The sequence below is a fragment of the Lepisosteus oculatus genome, chromosome 21 (genome assembly GCF_040954835.1).
Source record: "Lepisosteus oculatus isolate fLepOcu1 chromosome 21, fLepOcu1.hap2, whole genome shotgun sequence".
NCBI classification, from domain to species: Eukaryota; Metazoa; Chordata; class Actinopteri; order Semionotiformes; family Lepisosteidae; genus Lepisosteus; species Lepisosteus oculatus.
The window spans coordinates 11353871-11377059 of record NC_090716.1 but is presented as its reverse complement, the minus strand read 5'-3'; the positions used below and the strand labels follow the sequence as shown (position 1 = coordinate 11377059).

At 38.6% G+C, this 23189-nt stretch overlaps 1 protein-coding gene across 2 annotated transcripts in view; it reads left to right on the top strand.

Moving 5' to 3' along the window:
• The first annotated feature begins 1251 nt into the window (after positions 1 to 1251).
• LOC102688830 (tetraspanin-18B) overlaps positions 1252 to 23189 on the top strand; it is a 53037-nt gene continuing 31099 nt past the window's right edge. The window contains exons 1-2 of one of the 2 annotated variants that reach the window (XM_015338472.2): positions 1252 to 1496; positions 10780 to 10850. The gene's annotated coding sequence lies outside the window, so the exon portion shown is untranslated. The remainder of the gene's footprint in view (positions 1497 to 10779; positions 10851 to 23189) is intronic. The other variant, XM_006642478.3, reaches the window with a different exon arrangement.

Sequence of the window (23189 nt, the reverse complement as noted above, 5' to 3'; positions counted from 1 at the left end):
ATCTCTGCGCAGTCCTGAGTGGGAATTGCAGGAGAAGAGCAGTTTAGGTCTGGATTGAAGTACTTCACATTTTTGCACAAATAGTAACGCCTAACAATCTTCCTAGCATGCCATGAGCACTAGCATGGGAAAACATTAAGAAAGCGTATTTTACTGTATTAGTATCTCATCCTCAGTTATCACAGTACAGTTTGATGGAGGAGTTTATTCGACTGTAATCTAGCATTCATTTATTTTTGTAATTCCCTAATTGAAGTATTTGTTGCATGGCCGGGCATGTCCTGAGGGACAGACTTTGTGCTGTAGGGTCTGTCTGGGGCTTTATTTGACTCAACATGGTTACACTACAAACACTCTGAGAAGGAACGTATCATTTACAGAACTTTCCTCTGGGAGATGATCTTAGGCAGCAGTGGCAGACAGGCAGAACATAAACACGGAGAGGAGCGGACAATGCAAAACTCAAGCGTGAAAAGCACTGGGAAGGCGAACCATCAGCAGCAACCTTCCTTTCCCTCGACCCCCTGAGGAGCGACAGACGAGATCGAATGGCATTTTAGCGGGATTGACACTGTATACTTGTTTTTTGTTTTCTTGATCCTTATCTTTGGGCGTCAAAGAGAGAAAAATCTTCAATTTAATCAGCACGAAGAACGAGCTGATGGGAACGGTGATTAAATCTGTTCGCAAGGGCAGATTGATTTGTAAATATGTTTTATTTCAGAATTGCTTACCAAGTCCCGATAAGTGAAAAAGTTAAAGCAAAGTACATAAACAGAACGGTTTAGCTGCAAGGAATACAATACTTTTGTTTCTGCTTATTGCTGTAAACGCAGAGCCTTTTCCAACGCACGGAGAGGAAGGAATGTGTGGCTGAAGAGGGGAGAAGCGGTCACCCATCACGACCTGTAGCGTAAAAGATCACAGACCCTATTTTATCAGACTTTCCATCTGTGAAGGTAAACCTGCCTTCGTGACACGAGAAGCGGAGTGATTAAGAACAAAAGCTGAACACCAGCACTGCTTGCTCTCCCGGGGTGTTGTGGTGGGCGGGGTTCAGATTTATGAATGACTTTCGCTTACTTGTTTGCCCACCGCGGTAATATTATCGATAGGGTGGCCTGTGGAAAACGTAAGGAAAGAAGGTCTCGGGCAACACAAAATGGGTTAACGGTAGGCGTGGACGCAACGCGTGTTCACGCCTCCGGGGGCTGAACCGCCTGGATGCTTGGTTCAAGCTGTTTCAAAGCTGTTTGCTTGCCCATCTCCCTCAAAGCAGGCATGACCAAATTGGGGGGTTGCAGTAGTAGCGGCTCTGGAATTTATTAGCTAAAGAGAGACGTTTGTTTTGCCCTCAGGACATAAACTCTCACTTTGGTTTTGTTTTCCACCTCATTCAACTTAATTAGTACGAGGAGGATTCCGTTATTTTTTTCGTGGTGTGGAGTACATTGAATCTAACGCAATTTCTGGACTAAGATAAACATTTTGTGAGGGTAAGAATTACTTTTTTTTTCTCTTTTAGCTCACCCGGTTTGAGTGCTCCTTTGGTCTCACACTGACTACTGTATGTGATAGCACTGTGGGGTAACGTTTCCATAGACCTCGCATTTAACTGGAGTTTGACTAAGGATCTTCTAATGTCCTGTACCGTGTTGCTATTTCACTTGCCTCTGTGTCTTTGGGGATATATGACACCCCAAACTTTTACGGATTTAGCCTTACACTTTTCTGTTTACGTGGGGTACCAAAAGCGAAGTACACCAGTGCGCTTCAGCAGTTTCGAACAGTCTCTTAGTTGAATGATATGCTGTACAGTAGTATTTTTAGATGAGCACTGCATTTTGGTTTATAGCTTAATTTGTACTTCACAAATTTTCAATACAGAATCCTAAATGAAGTGTAACTCGGTTGTCTTTTTGTTTTCTTTTGTGTTAAATAGTTTTATATTTATATATGAGTGAACAGTTCATTTTTCCTTCCAAGACCTCCCACACCCGTGAACTGCGGTCTGAGCTGCTGACCCAGAAATCAGTTTTACCTTTATTTTGAGGCACCGGGTTGTTCGCACGTCGGCTGTGATACAAAGCCAAGCAAGCGTGCTGTCTTGGTAGTGTTTTGATGGGATTAGCACCACTGTAAGTGTGACGGAGATATCGCTGTAATTAACTACACGAGTGAGGATACAAATCAGGATAGTGGATATAATCCCTTGAATTTAAAGAATCCCTAGAAGTTAAAGTAAAATGGCAAAACAAAACATTTAACAAAAGACGAATTTAATCAATGTTAAGTACTTTTAAAAGAGAAAATAATTTTTGCCAGCACCTGTTAAAAGATCTGTCCGCCGCCCGTGACCTAAATTGTGAGACTTTGCTTTTCATTTTACAATACCAGATACAAAATAAGTTACAAAATAACTTTAATATAGTGAAAGTAGCGAATAGTTTTAGAGACGCAGTTTGTTGGACTTCGCCTTCGATAACTGCTAACAGCAGAAATAATGGAATAAACTGATGTTTATTTATTTCCACAGTAATTTGGGGCGTGATAATTTTGGTTATGAGGGTTGCTCTCTTGGGGTCGGATGCCCTTAGGTCTATGCATTCATTTATTGGGAGTTAAGGACATTCCCACACGGTTTTTGTTATGAAATTGTGTGCTGAAGAACGTGTTAAGCTTTAACCCATGGGGGAGCCGGAGTTTTTCGCAGGGAAAATGTCAGATGTGGAAATCCGACGGGGGCGGGGGAGGTCCTGTTATTGCCAGTTGGGTTTGCTTGCCCTTACACCTTGGGTCACCAGATGGCTGTCGCTGTCGGCAGCACCTTGCCTCCAGGAGATTGTCTGCGCCACTTCTCGTCAGGCGGAGCGTCTTGCGTCTCCTGTCGGGCTGCTGAAGGCGAGGTTAACTCGAATGTTCCCAGTTCTAAACTTAACATGGCCAATATTCGTTTTCTGTTCTGTGATACAGCAGTTGGTTTTTTTTTACACCTGAGTATTTAAGGAACATCTTGTATTTTAGCTTTGTCTTGTATCAGCTTTCTCAATTTGATCATTTAGATGCAATTAGCCCCGGAGCGATTATCTAGTAGATGTGAGAAATACGTAATTAACGGGACATATTTGTTTTCAGCTGCTTGGATACAACTTTTTTATTTTATGCATTGTGATCTTTAACTACGCGTTTTTAAATTGAAACGAAATATTCCGTTCCATTGACTTATGTAACATATTGATGGTCCGTAGACCGTAAGAAAAGCAAACAGGATTTAAATTACTCCTTGTAGGTTACGCATTGGAGTAGCAATCTAAAAACGTGTGATATGTGAGGTAAGGTTCTGGACTGTGCTACCTAACGTGGTCGTGTCATTCAGTGATTTTTTGCGATTGAAATAAGTCCAAGAATACAAAGAATATGGCAAATTAGTCATCTCACGAGTTTATACGAATGACTGTAATTGTCTTGTCTATGAATGATTATTGTGCTTTATAATAAAACTTTGTGGGCAACCTACAAGACTATACATTAAACTGACTAAACTGAGTAAGAGGGAAGATTTGTTTCAGCATTTTCAAACCTATGGGGATTTGTAACGAAATCTTTACCTTTAAACAGATTATTCCGGAGAAAAAAAGGAATACAAATCTATACAAATATGAATACAAATTCAGGATTTTGTGATGCGCTTCCCCGAAAGAACAGCCTTCAGCCTGACAAAAGTGTCTGAGAATTTGCATTCAATGGTAAAATACTTTGCACACCACAGATGACAAATCTAACATGGCAGCGCTGCAGGCAAGCTGTAATGGGCGCAGTTAATTAGGGCTGAGCGTTTTAGTAATTGTGTGCCATTTTTCAACTTACCTTCAATGAGTTTTACAAAATGAAATACGTGATACTATCACACTGTACTGTATACAGTACACCCCCTTTAGGAATAACTGAATAATGTAAAAAAGAAAGAGAAAAATAATTAGTTTTCCTTAATTTGATGCATTTCCATTGCCTATGAAATGAGAGGACAGATAGTCCGAACAGGATCTCCAGGTCACAGAGAAGATCAAGGCAAATTATAGAAATCCTCAGTGAGTGATATACTGTAACATATTGTACTACCCTGCTAGAGTCCTCACCTATGGAATGGAGTATTAGCCTGGTCATGCACCCAACAAATGTCTTTCAGATGTTCCTAATCTTCCTAATTGTGCTTATATGAGGGATATGGTCCCCTAGGTCAGATATATAAGGCTTAAAGAAACATTTCAGAATGGCAGTTAAATATGTATGCTGGTGAGTCAAACCAGTCAAGAAAAGTGACTAAAATATCATTTTCAAGTTTGAGAACAAAATAAAAAAAAACATTTCTGCACCAGGATGCTATCTTTTGGTTGATTCCAAAACACACAAGTGTATTAATTAAAAATCTGATTGGTCACTCTCTTATACTTGCATTAAAAGAAGTCTTGTTGCTGCAATCTCTTAGTGAAAGAGCAGAAGGCTTTATGTGCGAGATCCCTACAGCAGTGCCCAGCAATCATCTGTTCCTACTAAAACATGGTATTTACTGGCTTTGAGAGACAATCAAGAGAGAGCAGGTTTTTTGCTTGTTTTCTGGACAGAATTCTGGCCTCGGTGAGAGATGACCTTGTAAGGAAAATAGTGAAAAGTGGAATGCTTTCCTTAAAGTATAACTCAATCAAATATCATGGAATGTTGTTGTCTGAGGCTCCGTGCTGGTCTGCAGCCAGTAAAACTGACCCTGGAATCTGGTAACATCCTCTGTGAATGAACCAGCTTTGAAGAGGTGAGGATCTGGGTCCTGCTCACTACAGTATGTATAAAACATATCTTTCTTGACTTCCCGAAGCCTGAACCTTCCGTGAACCTCTGTAAAAGGAGTTATGTTTCTATGCTACTACCTTCCTAACTCCTAGATACCTCCTTTTCCTAAATCCACTTGGTGTTCACCTGCTCAGAATGTTGAATCCTGATTAAACATACCATCTTTTTTGACACACAAACACCTCAATGGTGATTATATCCAGAGGCCCACAGACAAACAGCAGCTGTGGTTTGTCTCCAGTCCTCCATTAATCTTAAATACGTGCTCCTTACAGTCGTTACCTCTGGTGCAGGAGCTGAGCTGCAGTCATTAAAATCCTGCATGACCTCAAATTAATTTAAAAGCTTGCACTGCTGGGTTACAGTATTCTGACAAAGGGGCTAGGCTTCTCCATAACCTTAATATCCACAGATCTGACATTAAATGAGCCAGTCATCTGGGACTGTTTGATCCCTGTTCCAGTTTTTCTTGTCCTAATCGACTGAAGTAATTCATTCCGTCTCCCCTTCAGTCATTTCAGCTGGTTTTGCTGTGATGTATTGATGACTTTCCAAGACAAGAGAAAATGAGAGCAGGCCATTACTCAGCTCCCAGCCCATGTATTAAGTCATGCTGGCTTGAATGCCCCATAAAGATTGAGGAATTTAATAGAATATCTATCGACCTTATAAGAGAATTGATTGCCTGAAGATCTTCTTTTAAACGTGTTGTGATTTAGGGATATACAGCCATATACACCCAGTGAAGACTTTTTACATCCACAAGAAATTGTATCAGGCTTTTGTGGTAAAAGTAAAGTTGTTTTTATTGTTCAGATCCTCTATAAAATAACACAAAAATGAGTTCAACAACATAGGTGTAATAAATAATAAGATAATTCTTGTGCATTAATTAAACTGAAACTATTATTGTAAAGAAAAGCATACCGCTTTCATAAAATTCACATTACAGTAAGAAATGTAGTCACTCAAAAATATCAACCAATTTTGGTCTAGTCAATATGAAGTGGTTACAAGAACAAATAGCATGTGCATCATTAACGAATGCTTAAAAAAGCTGTTGACATTTAAAAGCAGAAGATACTGAAGAAAAACAATACAGGTACAGAAAAGCAGCTGAGGAATATTACATCTTAAAACATGCTTGTGGTTGGATTGGAACACCTTTCAAGGGACATTGTTCGTTAAGTAATTTAAAGATGTAATAGATCTAGTACAGGGTCTAGTACCCAGGCTTAATTTGGGGATGATCCGATGTTGGCTTGCTTTTCTTCTAATCTGAGTAGTCAGTTAAACAATTATCCTAATGGTTTACTTTGTGAGATGCGTACTGGAGTTTTCTTAAATGAGCTAAAGTGAGTATGTAAATAACAAGGTTGAGATTTGCATAAAATACATCGGAGACAATGATGCCGTGTTTCCCTACCTATAAGTTTTAAAACAGTTTATTTCATAACAGTATCCTTTGTAATTAAAACAGTAACAGTCATCATGAAGGTTTATATACATAACGGTGTTTAGGAATTAAAACACTATTGAGTTCAGTTCACTCTACTGTGCATTTTAAGGAGGACTTAAACTTGTATATGTTTTTTGGAGACTTTAGTTTAAGGTGGAACAAGTTGGCATTTTATACCTAAAAGACCTTCAGAAAGGGCATCGCGAGTGACTCAAGAGCAGGTTCAAATCAAGGGTACAGTCCTAAGTTATGTCTCTAGCTGACTGTGACCAGCGTTCCTCAAACAGCAGTGTGCAGCTGTTTGTGGGTTGCCGTTGATGTTTGCCAGTACCGACTCAGCTCTCCGCAATACAGTGACCATGATGGCCTCCCTGGTGCCTGTAGGCTTGCGGCCCTGTCTGTGAGGGACGCCTCTCCTCTGATCCACACTTCTCCTTCTATATACAGTAGGGCTGTGTCGTTGAAAGACATTGTCTGAAAGGTGAGTGGGCTGGTGTGCAGTCTCATGGTCTGTATCTGGCAACCAAGACATGCTAAACACACAACACCCTCAATACTGCCCTCAAGATCACATCTACTGCGTGGAACTGTTGTCTTTCAGTCACCAGCTGCACTGAACGAAGGACCTACGGCCAAGGGTGAGCAAAGCAAAGATACATTTGAGCAGAAAGATCTTTGCAAGCATAGTGTTTTAGTGTAAGTAGCTCATTCCTCATGTGGGCTGTTTGGGTTTACATTGCAGTCAATTTGTGGTTAGGTGTCCCTCTTTCACCCAGCCAGAAAAAAATATATTATGGTATCTGCAGTGACATAATGAAATACCTCTAGTCTCACGATAAAGAGAACTTCCTGGGATGAGTAAAGGCCCTGCATGCTGTATTGAAAGGAAGCATTATACTTTAGAGCCCTTAAAATAACATCAAGTCTGTTCCTCTTCCACCCCTCTCCCAAAACACTGCTTGTGGCGTAGCTCCCGTAAAAAGCACCCGTTCACAGCCAATGTTCATAAAACAGTTTAGATAAATCCTTTCAAAATTAGTGGTAAGCTAGTCACAGGTTAATTACAATTCATGCTTGGAGCTTTCGGCTTCTTACAATAAAATACTTTAAAGAGAGAGAGCTAGTCTGGATTTCGGCTGACTGATGGGTGAACAGATAGAGCTCAGCGCAGTTGGATTACCTTATTATCTGGCAGACAGAAAAAGAACGGGCTGCATGGAGCCTTAATCCTCCCTCCATGATTAACTAGATTAGCCACATTTACGCAGTGAGGGAAGGGTGAAGAGAGGTCCCTGAGTACAAGGCAGATAACATTGACTTAAAACAACTTGCTGAGTCCTGTCGACACTGGAAGTTATGGCAGCATTTAGGCTTATCCACATCAAGAGCAAAGCAATTTTCTGGGAAATTAAATAATTAAAAGCAATTGCATAGAGTATCAGTGTATACAAAATAACCAAGATCTTGAAAGGCTGAGATTTGGGTGGTGGAAGCGAAGGGGGAGACTAATACGGGTTTTACAGGGAAAGGCAGTTGACATTAAACAGCCTAGCTGGTACAGACAGTCCTGGATATACATTAAGATATTTATAATTGAATTTTCAATACCATGTCCAGTTTTATGAGGCAAGACAACATCAACTAAGTAGTACTATGCAGTAAAAATAAAAAAAAAAGTTGTTTTAGAGAGATTTTTATTAGGGTGTGTTTTAGCTCAAGATAACCCTATGAATGTATTAATTTACTTAATACATTTAAAAAGATCCTCAATACATTAATTTCTGTAGGAATGAGAGCTGTAGTTTTTCCAAATCTCCTCCTGGTGTAAAATCACAGCGTAATATTCCAAAATTTCCTTCTGGCTCTTCCTGTGCAACAGGAGGTTACTCAAGATGGTACAGTAGATGAACCCCTGGTTTTCATTTCTCTCCTAGTTCTGGTGCTCTGCGGTGGTTCGTATTTTTCCGTTTCACATCTCCCCTTTGCCAGGTTCTTTGCCAGTGGTGGGCTTTGTTTTCTAAAGGCAGCGCTGCAGTGATCGCATGGCAAAGCCTTACAAAGTTGAATTGTCACAAACAGACTCTTCCCAATACAGGCAAAGTTTTGAAAAATTAGCTCAGTCAGTTGCCGGTCCTTTTATTTCCTGCTATCCTCTTTGTCATTTTTTCTGTCTTATTTGTAATGCTATCTACTTTTTTCCATTTGGATTTTCTGTACCAGATTTTCTTTTTAATCATTATTCAATCCTTACCTCTTTCATTTTTCATTGGATTTCTTCACCCACCTGCATTGTTTCCTGTGTCTCTTTTACCAAATGGGATGTATTTCCAGCACCAGTCTACCTCACTTCCTATCGAATACTCCCATCCATCCATCCAGTGTCCACTGGAGATCTCCCAGTAACAGAATCCAGATATAAAAGTGACACTTGAAATGGTTCCAGTTCTTGGCTGTGCACCAGAGAGCACTCCATTAGGCAGCTAACTCAGGCAGTTGACTGTTGCTGGGTTATGAGTTTTTCATGTGCTCTGTGAACCTTTTCAATTTGAACGAACATTTTTCGTACACTTGTTTAAATTTTCAACAGAAACATAGGAAGTGAGACAAAATGATTAAAAAATTGAAATCTGTGACTGACATTTGATGCTGTAGACATGGAAATCCTTATCTCTTTCCTCTGCACAGTATAGCATCACCTGTTACCTACACCCAAGCTTTCAAAAGCAGTGAAGCTGGTGGCACTCATCTTGCTGACACTGAGCCTCGTCCTGTGCCATTTGTTTTGCTGTGTGGCCTCTTTGAAGCTGTTTTCATAATGTGCTGATCGCTGAGGTTTTCTTATAATCCCTTTATTTTTAAGGGATTAAGTGGACCCTGTACTCCAAACAAACGTTGCTGTGCTGTGGGGGGCACACAGATATCAGATGTTTGCTGGAAGGGCTACAGTGTAAACAGAGAGGTGTGGAAATCCTGCATCCTTGCTGGGTGAACCCTTTGGCCTTCAATTACTCAGAGCTGGGCCTCTCTGTTCAATCTGCTGAGCTAGAGACGAAGATATTAAAGGCTATAGCTCTTACACTATGTGAATTTCGACTAGGTTCTGTATTTAAATGACATTGTTTGATTTTCTGCTTTTGTTGTTGGAAAGGCTTACTGAAAGCAAATAGCACACTACTGTATTCAGGCTTAAAGAAAACAAAATTAAAGAAACGTTCCCTGTATGCATACCAGAGATATGTACGTACAGGAGAGTTCTGTGTAATGTCACTGTTTTCTTTAATTTCTTTGTTGAGAAGGAAGCTAGTGAGTTGGTGTTGAGGGGGAATGATAATGCAACTAGAAGAAAAAAAAAACACTTTTTCCCAGACAGCATAAAAAGTCTATTTTTGAATAAAGACTTAATTACAGAGCTCTTCTCAGAGCTTAAACACAACAAAGTGTTCATTCAGCCTTCTCGGATTACTTTTCAACTCGACCACAATATAGAGCTTCACAGCTGAAATGAAAACTGTAAAACATAAATAATTTTGTTCCACATAAGCTTCGGAAACTGTAATGGTTGATGGATTTTGCCAAGTATCACCATGACAATTGTGGTGCATTTCTTTTATTTTTCTGTTTGGTTTCGGACCTTTGCTTTTATTGTAAGAAACAGAAAAATCTACTACAGAAAGCTGGTAAGATAAAATAGTTTTCAGCGTTTCTATTCAAATGAGTCTTCTGAATAAAACATCATGTACGCTTACAACCTATCTCCCATAGATAGTAAATTTGGTCTATAATATTTTACTGAAGGGAGCTTAAATATGTTTAAATTTAACCTTCAAACTTACCAAACATGGGAACGCAGAAAAAGGCCTGCCATGTGTACTATCAACTAAGCACACACATTCCTTTTTTGTTTTCCATTCATCCGTTTTCTAACTTCTTTATCTAAAGAAGAAGGGGGGAGCGGTGGCTCTGTGGCTCAGGATCTGCGCCTGTGGCTGGAAGGTTGCCGGTTCAAATCCCACAGTCGGCAGAGGAATCCTACTCTGTTGGGCCCCTGAGCAAGGCCTTTAACCCCAGCTGCTCCAGGGGTGCAGTATAAATGGCTGACCCTGCGCTCTGACCCCAAGCTTCACTCTCCCTGTGTGTCTCATGGAGAGCAAGCTGGGGTATGCGAAAAGACAAATTCCTAATGCAAGAAATTGTATATGGTCAATAAAGTGATCTTATCTATCTTATCTAATAAAGAGGGGGAGCAGGAACCTATCCCAGCAAGCAACAGGTCCAAGGCAGAATACACCCTGGATGGGAGACCAGTCCATCGCAGGGCTCACACTCACATTGTTATTACAAATCTTTATATGTAGGTTTTATGTTTCAGTTGTCTCTTTGTTCTCTTCATATTAACTCCCACAGTATGCAAGTATACAAATGTTTAGCTAGAGGAAAAATACTTTCATAATTATTTTTGTTTTGTTTTGATTCAGAGCCACAATCATATACTTTGCCAGGATGAATATTCGAAAAGATTTGGAGAAGTACCATGAAACCCAGTGAGGTCTGTAAGCACTGAGAATCATTGATTATAATAACGCAATATAATTAGTATCTGTTTTGTAAAATTCCACATTGATGTCATAGGATTTTAACAATCAGTCCTATAAGCTATACACTGACCACAGCCCTCTCTGCTGGGGAAGAGAAAAGATCCAACGTCTAAATTTTTCACCATGAATTGTGTACCACTCTCTGGAAACATTCACCAGACTTCTCTGCTGACACCACCATCAGAAGAGTCTGGTTTTACAACCTTTCCTTTTTCAGCTCCAGTGCTTAGAGGACTGCCCTCATAATAATAATTAAACATGGTCTCCCAGGCTGTTTTCATCAGCAGCCTATTAGAGATACTGGCGTTCTGCCTGCTTCTATAACATCAAATAGTAGCCTAGGGACTGATCAGGGTCTTATTAAAAACCCTCCATTGTACACATGCTACCTTGGGGCTCCATTAATGATTTCTCCCCAGCTAGGATCAATGCGGTCCCTCAGAGCCCTCAGAACAAGCACATTCAGACTTGTAAAGGAAGCATTTGTAGTTCAGAAAAAGCAGACGCCCATCTGTAAACCTATGTGTGAAGGCAGAGTGAAAAAAAGAGGTTTATATTTTCATACGTTTCCTGTATTGAAGGGGTACTACAATGAGAACTGTATCATGGGGTTATTAATTAAGCTCAAAATGACCTTTGGTTATGTAAATGTGAGATTTTCAGCCAGCTTTGTGGGCAACACTCAGTTTTGCCTTGGGGGGGGTCCATCACAAGGCAGAAAGCATGCTGGCAATCCATCTGCTACTAGTCTTTATCCTGTCCCCATGATTCTTTACAGGAAGTGACAGGATTGCTGCAGTAGCCCCATCAGCTTATTGAGCTCCACTGAGGTCCCGAAACGAGGAAATGTCAATGTGATTCAGGCCAATCCAGCATCTGGAAAATCCTCTGCAGTTGTAAATGCACACTAACCTGACATGTACTAAATGAATGTTTCGGATGCGACTTAAGAGTTCTGATCTCTTCCCAGGATAAACTGTTTTATGCTGTCTGTCTAATACTTTAAAACTATTTCACGCAATGAATCTTAGCAGAGCAGTAACACTCAACAGAAGTGCACACTGGACAAAAATGTTTCCACCTTCCAGGGAGAGACAGTGAAAGGTCAAAGTAATTAAGTGCCTTTTCAGGTTTTAACTTCCAAAAACATTCAGCTAACCACTAGATGGATAGATTCAAACTCGCCTGCTTTTACAGTCCTGTTAGTCAACACTTAAAAATCTCCTTCCGTTGTGTGAAAAGCCTAAACAAGCTTTTCCCTTTATTCGAAGGCAGGCCTCCTTGCTACTTCATTGGTTTCTCACCATCAAGAGAAACTGTTCTGGGCCATTTTTTTTGTCTGAAGAAAGAACATGGAATTTAGAATTATAAGATTGTACTGTACCGAAAAGCTGGACTGTGCCACTACAAAGTTGCAGCATGTGCTTTGGTATAGTTTTGTGACCAGTGGGTCTGTCATCCCAGTATTCGTACCAGACCACTAAATGTTTTGTAAAAATTCCATGATCTGCTTGTAGTGTAACCTATAACAGTGAAATTAGTGTATGGAGCCATACACAACACGTTTTCTTTAGTATGTGAAATAGTATCGTATGTCCTTGTACATGATGGTTGACAAGGTTTCTGACTCCCGAAACATTTGCCATGAGAATAATCTGCAAAAGAAACAACGTCTCCCCCTGGGTCAGGATGGTTTTCCTAGTGCAAAAATGGAAATGAGATGGCAGAGTGACAGTGGTTTTCCACACACACCTGTGCTGTAGACCAGGAAGCACGCAGGGTTGCCTGACATTCTGTGTGCTAGGAGGTTCCATTGCAGTTAAAACCCGCAGCCTGGCTTGTTGATCAATTCTGATAGTCACAGTCATGTGGGTTATGAGACTCAGACCTGCTACCTTTTTAAAGGTGTGAAAAGAATTTTGAACTCTCAACAGTCCGGAACGCTCTTCGTCATAAAAAATCTGGCATGAGAAATCAGCGCATGAGGGAACATGCAGTGTGTGGTCTGACAGGATTTACGCTGCCTAGTTTAACTGAGGGAGCAAGCTGTATTTGTTAAGCGTGAGAGTGGAACACTTCGTGAAGGAGTGAAGCCATCTGTAGGGGCCCGCCAGTCTCCGATGGGGGCAGACAACTCACGATCATTCAAAAAAATTGACATGTCTTTATTATCTCGTGAACAATGCCAAGCGGCCCCTACATTTGCTTATTTTGAACTAATCAAATGGCAAACAGCCGGAGCTCTGTTCTTTTTAGAAATAAAAATTTAGGACTAGCAATTTAACCTTGTTACTGATTCTGATTAGTAGACACTGCTTGCTGTCGCCTGTTGTGCTTCCCCGTGAACACTATTGAATTACCTTATTTGTCAATGAAAACTTAAACCTTTTACAAAGGACCTAGATATATATTTGACCTTTTTCTCTTTAATCACTTAAGTATACAATCCAAGAAGCTAGAAGCTAACAAAGTAGAATATTTACCACAGTATAAGGGAGTGACCACTCCAGACAAAATACAAAAAATACTGGTACTGGCAAATATGATAGCACTGAAAGTTTCATAACCGTTTGAGACTACTTTTTGGGCAGTAGCGGTACTTCAAAGAGATCCACATTTAAAAAGAGAATCTGTAGGAAAAGTGTCAAAGTGAATATAATGTTGAATACGAAAATGAAAAGAGGTTGTGGTTTTTTATTGGAGACTCACAAACTGATAGCATTGGGTGCTCTCTCATTTATTACTCACCCTGCCAACTAAAAACAACTCTGGTAAAACCTAATTGTAACCACGTGTGAAATTAATGCCTAGAAAATGAATGCCGCAAAGAGGGCATTTTTAGGTAAATTCCCAGCTGTTGAGAGTTTTGAAAAAATAGAATTTATGTTATTGCAGCTTTCTTACTAATGAGATGTCTAAGACATCTTAGACCCGTGATGACTGTGCTCCAAAATGTAACATGTACAGTACAGTAGCAGAGCTATTGAAAGGTGACTTAAAACATTCTGTACTGGTTTCACAGAACCTGATTATCAATGGTCCTGGACTCATATGCCAGACATTTAATAGCAAATAGCCCAAGATTAATGCTCATAAAGGTCAGTGAATCTACTTCAATGTTTGACTAATTCTTATTGCCAACTGTGTACAGTTTTGAATGAAATTTAAAAAGAATAACCATTTTGCAAAAATCAGGATAGGATTAAATACATTTTTTTGTTGCCGCCCACACACAATACTTGATATACTGATATATAATGACAACTTGATGAAACAGAACCTTACACATGAGTGATCTTGATCATTGATCTTTAATGCTTTCTTTTAAAATGCATATCTCTTTTACATGTATTAGTGAAGTTCAAACAAATATGAAAACTCATTAACCATCATTCAGCAAAAAATAGAACATTATTAGTATATTGTATGGTTGGGTATTGATACTTTTAAATTACAAAACAAAAGTATTCTGAAAGCATTCATGTGGTACACAAGACCTATCATTCTCTTTTGAAACAACATATAGTCATTAGTACAGTATGTGACTGTTTTAGTAGCCTGGAAGAGAGACAAGTATTAATTAAATAAAAAACAGATGGCCACCCCCACCAGCTCTCTCTCTCTACCCAAGCTGTCTTCACCTCTGCTCCCGACACCGGCTGGCTGCTTTGTCACTTTAAGCCCCTGCTGAACAGGCCCCATGTTATGACAGCGCCTTGCACAAGGGATGTGGTTTCTATGGCAGCCACAAGCATGACCCTTATTTTTAAAGAGCTTTTGAGGAATGTGAGAGAATTAAAGTAGAGGATGAGCTTTATAGAGCAAGAATGAAAAGCCCTTTTATTTGTAGTCCTTCCTTTTTAGTTAATTTCAGGCTTTTGTGTCCCATTTTACTTCATTTTCTTTCTTTATTGGAGACGGTGTGAATTAGATAGGCTTTCAGCTGCTTGTGCTCTAAATATTGATGTAAAAGCAACAAAGGAAATTTTTGTTGTTGCTGCTGTTTTTTTCTCTTAATTTTTCAAGGTCTAAAAGTGTGTAAAATTGAATCTTTGATGGACATGGCCTACATCCAACATGTTCAATGAATAGTGAGGAATTTTATAATTGTATTTCCTTTGTTTTTCTTAAAGCGTAAAACTGCATATATCTTTCTGGCTTTCCATATCCTGTTTGTTTTCCCTAATTTGACTACTTAAACTGCAAAAAATGTTTTTAACTAGTTCCATAAAGGAACCAGAAATTCCAAATGTGTCGAGAGTGTGTTACTGAGAACACTTAGAAAGAAATCTGATTATATTCCTTTAGAGTACTGACTGAAAAGTTATTTTTGTTTGGTTTTAAAATGGGAACCAGATGCTTTATTTTTCTCTGTGTTTTAAATTTGTCAACATTACAAGAAAGTACAACAAATGTCTCACTTTTGCAGGGCACTGTGTGGTCCTGTTGGACATGTGGTGAAGTGAAGAACATTTGTTGCACAGTTACAAAATAATTGTTATTCCTTAATTCTCTGTTGTGTACAACAGGCTATCTGATTAACTCCAGATGCACGATACACTGTATCATATTTTATCATTAAATCTATGTAATTGCTTCAACTGAATCTGTATTCCAAGCTCATATTTATTACTTGGACTTAGTTCAAATTGTATTTATAATGTAAGGAGTTGTTGAAAATTAATTTCATACAGCATAGCCTCAAGTAATGGCTAACCCTACATTGCATTATTTTTAAATTATTATTTAGACCATTATTATTTTTCTCTGTATTTGACAGTTCTGAAAATGGCAAAGAAGAATGTAGTATGTAAAGAAAGGCTTGCTGAAATCTGTTAAAATATTGTTCATTATGCTGCACTATGGACTGTAACTATTGAAACAAGTACTACAGCGTGCTATGCTATCTTCTTTCTGGCTGGTTTTCTTTTGGACTTTTGTTTTCTTATAGCAGTGGAAGTTTTTATGAACTAACAGTTCAAGTGCCTGGCTGTACTGTGAAGCAAAAAGAGTACTCTGGTTTATTTGTTTTGTGGTAAAAAGTGGCCATTTTCTCCTTCCATGAAGCGAAATTCAAATAAATATCAAGGATGACAATGTGGAACTTTGTGTGTGTGTTTCTAACCTTGGCTGATAGTTATTAATTAAACTAAAGATAATCCTGTGATGGAGTTCTGTTTTTTACCTGATAACTGTTATCCAAGCAGTCAAAGGCTTTAGTGGATCTCAAAAGTTATTGCAGAAATCACTTAAAATTAACTTAAGCACTTTTAAAATGATTGTTCATATAGCAAAAATGTCTCGGCAGTTTAGTGAGAGACTAGATTTCATGGTAATCTATGGTTTATTTTGTATTGATCTAAACCTGTAAAAAATCCGGGTTTTTTTTTAATAACTAAAACTAATTTATGTCAGAAGTTCAGTCACTAGTATAAATTTCTTCTGATATCTCTGACCATCTTCCAGACAGGCTCACTTTACTATATTTGTTCTGTAAATTGCTGTGATGTAATAACATAAACCCCCTTTCCCACAGCTTGGTGCTAATATAGAGTCTGGCAGTGAAAGGTTTCCAGACAGGCAGGGTAACCTTGACCCCGATGTGGAGAAAATAGTCCCACTAGTAAATGTTTGTTGGATTGCTTCAAAGACTTCAAGGTTGTTAAAACAGTGTTTAGGCTTAAAGCTTACTAATTTAGCTAATCTTTAAAAGTGGGGCTTTTATGGGTTTTGAAATTAATATGTTTAGCAGCCAGTGTTGCTGGATATGTTTTGCATTTTGTGTACAGTATATTAAACAACTAACAGTCCATACTGCTCCAGACTAAATTAAGTATTTCTTATTGTGTGAAGGACCATGTCTAGTATTTCCAGGTAAATATTGAATTTTATTTAGGTGGTTCGTACCGAGCTGTGAATAGTGGAGTATATTTTTAAAAAAATACAATGCACATAACCATGAAGTGGACATGTGGATTGTTTCATAAATACATTTGAAAAACGTCACTAAACAGATTTCATACCAAATGACACACAATTCAATAAATATGTTCAATGTATGGAAGTCAGGCATTAAATGTTTTCTTTTGAATTTGGCATTTCCTTACCAGAATCATCTGTGTGAAAAGGGTAGAAAACTCACTTTGTTGTCTGCTTCTACTGTTTCATCTGCTCTGATCAAATGCTTCTAGGATGCTTTTAAAGCAGCGTTGCGTACAGAACCTTTCCTGCATCTCAGTCCATTTTCTGTCTCCCAGGACTCTGGAAACCAGAACCATCTCCTGGTTGCAGAAGGTTATGTTCAACTCTCTTGCTTACTCGTTAAAGAATAAGCACAGTGTCAGTCAAAATAGTGGTTTCACCTGGATTGTCTTTAATCAAGAGAGAAGTCAGCATGAGTTGTCAATTTATAAACTTTACTGGCCTTCTCAAAAGAACATCAAATTTTCCTGTTTTATTGGTGCAAAACATTTATTGGGGGAAATGTCATGCTGTACTCTGGGCATCCTGTCAAGCAGTGTCACTTGGGGCTACAGACATTCAGTTTTTTTTCTTCTGCATAATCTCTAAATTACTTAATTGAATGAATCATCTAATGAGCTGTTCAAAATGAAATATTTTCATCTCTTTAAAAAGGACGTGATCGCTACCTATAAAGCCTACTGGACTGAGGCTTTCTACGACCAGGAATGTAGAGCCCTGTTCGACTTTATTCTCTGCTGAGGTATCTGCTCAAGATTGTTCATCGACAAGACCTGTCAAAAACAAAACTAGCCCCTGAGGAAATATAAACGTTCTGTTTCTGTTCTGATGAATGTGAAACACTCAGCAGAGATCTTCACTCTTCTGAGCTTCTATGATTTGCTCACTTTTAGGCAAACTTTAAGCTAGGAAACTGACACAATTCAGCTTGGAGTGTGGTACAGTGGTGCAGTAATTAGCATTGCTGCTTAGCTGTGCTGAGGCCCTGGGTTCAATCACAGGCCTGGAATACTAACTATATGGAGTTTGGAGCTTGTTCTCCCATTGTTGGAAAACTGGCCCTGGTGTGAGTGTGTGCACGTCTGTATCTGTGTGTTGGCCCTGCAATAGTCTGTCATCCGGTACAGATAGCCATAAGGAAACACATTTTTAAATGACTTTTGCGTGATATTGTACAAGCTTAAGATTTTTGTTATCATTTTGAATGTAAAAAGTGATCGCCATCAGGGTGCTTTTTATCTTTTACATACAGTAGTATCTCTTCTAAAAATACAACTACTCTATCTCTCATCATATACTGTATATAATCAAAGTAAACTATGTTCTATATCTAAGCTAACAAATCCATATAAAATCATAAATAAAAAGCAATACAGCTTAATTCTGCTTTTTCATTGTCCATGGTCCCTGTATTTATAAACCTAGTGTAAAAATTAAATACTGTATATTAAAATAACTACTATACTGTATGTTGTTTTTCTTTTGGTGGATCAGTAAGGATATTCAGTAACTGCAAACAAATGATAGCAGTATAGGGCCAGTATGATGAGTAGTGTGCTGGAGGCTCTCTGGACAGAGAGTGCAGGGAGTGGTCATCTGTAAATACTGTCATCAGATTGAGCACCTCGAGTCCAAGATCCACAGGCTTGCATATTAAGCACACTTGCAGGAGCTACAGTAGTTTAAACACTCTGTAGAGAGCTGGTGTGCATGTCATGAGCAGGTGGGCAGGAGTCTTTAGCTCAGAGAAGAGGAGAGCTCTAGGTCGCAGGGATGGTCATGCGCACCGCACAGAAGCGGCTTCCTCGCCTTACTGCAGATGGAATTCTGGTAAGACAGCTGACAGCTAGCAGGAGAATGGGAGTTCTGATTCACCACAAGGTACCTAGGAACCTGCTTCCCCTATTAAAAGGCACATAGTTATACTGTTAGCATTTTAATAGGCAGAAGAGTCTTGTAAATGTGGTGCCAGCCTGTGCCTATGTTGGAGACCTGCCCCAAGAGTGGACAGGCTCCTGACCAGAGCCAGGGTGGATCCAGCTGTCAGGGTCCGTGCTTGAACAAATGACGTGGGAAAAGATAGGTTGACAGATCTGTCAGACAGATTTAAAGTTCTAGCTTGTTAAGGAGCAGAAGGTCTGCAGTGGTCTTGCCAGGAATTCTACTGGTGCCGCCAGTAAGCCCGGGAAACAAAGAGGAAATATTTATCATGAATTCTATTACACAAAACACTGGAAAACCCTCTATGAATACTTAGTGGTGTTTATTCACACCTCTAAGTATTCCATTAAATAAACTTTGAGAAAAACAAACTGAACGCCTGTACGTCAGTCTCCCTCTAAACGTTGCGGAAGTCAGAGAGCTCTCCAAACACAGCAGGCAAATGACCATGGACCTCCACAAGTTAAGGGATTAAAGAATGTAAAATCTAGGAAAACCTCTATCTACCACTTTCCACTTTTCAACTGACCCTCTCAATCTCCAGTCCTCTGAATATTTGTGGTTTGAATTCAAGAAGGCAGCTTACAAAGGGGACCAAAGTGTTTGACAGACCCAGAGCGAATCTGCCTAGAGGAGCAGTTAAAATCCCACCTCATAGCACTACAGAGGACATCTTGTCACAGCATAACATGTCAGAGGAGGATTCATTAAATCGTAACTACAGGGGCAAATATGAATTTGCTTGGTGCAATGCTTATGAGATTACAGTATAATATTTTTAGGACAGACACTATCCATTTCATAAATATTTCTGTTGTATAATGTTTATGTTTCTATCTGGAGGGTCCTGTATGTATACGTGAATATAGGGTGCTGCATAAAGCCTGTTACGATGTTGCTCTGGAACAATCGATCTGGCCTGTAAACTGTTCCTGTTGCTTTAAATCCTAGTAAACAGATTGGCAGTGTGGGGAGGACAATGTGTCACTTTACAAGCTGGTCCCTCTGACATCCTTCCGCCTGCGAGGAAATTAACAGACTTTGAGTCCTAATCTCCTGCTGCTTGTAACACATTGTGGACTTTAACCTTGACATGCCAGCAAATTTCAAGGATGTGATTTTAGCAAGGGAGGCAGCTTCAGTATTGTATTGCCTGGATGCAAAACTGTTTTCTACCCCGTTAAAATGCTCTGATGTTAATTTCTATGATTTGGATGTTTTTAGGGTCAGGTTTTAAAAAAGGTTTTCAATCTACTCCTTTTGTAACCCATCTTTTTTTAATGGTGATGGCACTTTATATACTATATGTGTATATACTGTATGTGTAATCTACAGTTAAACATACTGTATGTGGCTTTTTACTGCCGAAAATGTCACAAGATGTTTATAAACTCCTTTCAAAGCCAGGCATCTCCAAGTTGCCATATCTAGACTGCAGTATTTTTTGTCTAAAGACCTACAGTAGCTAAGTCAGACCCAGTGCACCTTACATAGTGAAATCAGACAATGCACTCTTCGGATGTGGAGTGTACAAGTAACACAAGTGCCAAAGTTCTCCTCTGTGAGAAGGGTCATTTAGAAGTTATAATCCAATGATCCATTTAGAATTCGCTCAAAATGCTTTTCAGCCTCCCGGCTATTGTCTACAGGATGTTAATAAAAAAAAAGTAATTCCCAAGTCCCTGTGTAATAATGATATACAGTACAATGCCACACTCCTGCAACAGGAACATTCTATCTCTTGCGCTTTTGTTATTAAAGCTGGAGTATGACCGTGGTCATTGGAACAGTGTTTAGTTGCATAGACTTTAAAACAATTAAAAGGGGACTGCAGTGGCTTAATCAGCTGTACATATCCGCTGTTCAGAAGTACATTTCAACAATTAGGTCCCTTTTTATGGCTATGTATATATAGAGAAGCTTCTGGTTTTAATTATAGGACTAAATCGCAGATGGCCACTAGGGCTCTGGAATGTGTGTTGTGTTTACTTTGCCTTTTAAACATTTGCAGTAGTGTCCATTAGCCCAGCCCCTGAGTGACAATCCCTTCAGATTACACTTCGGGTGGCAGATTTATGTGCAAATGTAGAAGCCCTTAGGTTTTCATTTTTGTTGACAAGAAAGAGAAGCTAGTTTTTTTTTTTAGGTTTCTGTATTACACTGTTTCAGGCACAATGTAAGTTAATACTTTCCTTTTCATTGCTGTCCCAGGTTTGTCACAGGTTCTTGATCCTTGGAAAGGTCTGGTCACACATCAGTAAATTGTACAATTGTTTGTACACTAAATGAGTAAGCAATCATACTTAAAATATAAAATATTTTTATAATGACTGATTTGTGATTGATGTACAGTATGAGTATGAAACAACATTTAATTTTGTCATATTTTCAGCTGTCTTGCAATGGGCTTGTTTTAATAAACCCATATTTAACTGCCAACTTTTGAATCACCCTTCCTTTTGCCTGAAAAACCTGTATGTTCATGGTGAATGACTTTTGGTTACTTTGTATATAGAATTCAGGTTTAAATTCCTCACAAACTGAAACATTTACCGCCATGTCTATTTTGGTCCATATACTTTAAATAGCAATTGCAGCATATGTTGCTCACATTATAGTGAATATCATACAATGAGTAAAACTTCAGAAGAAATTAATAATTTATTAAGCGAAAAATTATTTTGCCATGATGTCAATGGCCAATTGAATAATGGACTTTTTGCTTTGTTGAGGCATGTGGGAAATCCAAGCTTTTCCTTGAGAATTGACCCAATGCAGTAATAAATCACAGTGATGGGGCCTTCAGGGAATTTTAACATCCTTTGCTTGCTAAAAGAGAAAAAAATCACGTTTCCTAATAAATATTGCAGTGTTGAAGATTTATACTTGTCTTTTAGTGGCAGAAAGCCATCCATGCAGTGAAATCCTGTGGATTCCAGTCAATAAGTCTTCTGAGTCTATAAAATAACATTTCATTGCTGAACTGCCTTGTTTTTCTTTTCACCCACAAATCACATTTATTTTAGCCTTTTGAAAGCTGAATAGATCAAAAACATCCTAGGACCAATATGAAAAAGATGTTATTATGATGAGAATATTTAGAAAGTTTTAATGCTTAGTTATTCTTTTTTTATTTTAGACCAGTATTGCATTTTGAGTTATTATTGTTCCCAACAAGTAGCAACTCCAAATGAACTCTAAAGTATCAAACACAACCACAACTCCAATTGGAACCCAACTATCATTGTAATAGTACTATGGTCATTACACAAACCGTAGGTTGGAAGAGTCTGTACATTAATAAACCCAAACTCAGGGTTAGGATAAGCTTTCTTCTTGAATTAGTATTTTTTAATTTTACCCCAAAGCCTTTGAAGTCTTTTAATGCAGAGTTAGTGCTATTTTCCCTTTCACTCTCTATATTTTATAATTCAGTATTGCAATTAAGTTTTATTCCCATTAGTATCAATTTCTCCAAAGGACATCAAAAGTAAAAAGTTAAAATTAATCCCAATTAATGGTTGAAACGTGTAATAAACACAGTGAAAACACAGTTACAACTGCAAAAGTCATGAAAGTTTCACAGTAATATTACCATAGTCCTAAGATGAAAGTTGAAAGATTTCATTTTTAATAAGCCTGGTGTAGATATAAGGTTAGCTTTCCTTCCTTCAGACCTACAAAATATTTTCCACTTTGTTCTCAAACCTTTAAAGAAGTTTTCAGATTTGTGTTCTAGACCAATATTGCATATACATTAAGTAGGGTTCTGATAACTATTTTCCTGGATAAGTGATCCATGGTTTTGCATCACAAAAGGGGATTTTTTGTAATTTTATTAGAAATGTTAGTTCTAACAATCATTGGATAGCATGTTGTTTTATAGTCACACTGCATTGCCTGCAAGTGTTAAAGGATTTATTTCTTTTCTGGTCTCCTGATGCCACACCAACAATTTTCTACTCATTTTGCCTTTAGTATTGTTTTAAAAAAATATTTGGTATCTCTAATAATAGGCTTTATTGTGTAAAATTAGAATGAAATGTACAGAACAAGAACTCCTGTGAAGATAAATGTATTAATAAAGTCACAAGTTTACTCAATAAGGGTAATAAGGTCATAGTGTACAGTACATCAGTTTTCCACATAATGAGAAAGCCTGATTAATCAAATCTGGCATCAGAGAAAACCAGAGTTTATCTCTAGGAGCTGAGACATATCTGCCTGATAGCCTTCCCTGTTGATGGCATGTTGTCTCCTGGATAGGTGCTGTTAGAGACCAAAGGCATGAAGATCACTGAGAGCTACGGTATGTCAAAGCTCTGAGATGGGGATTTCTTCAGCTTCCACCTGTAACCCCATACAGG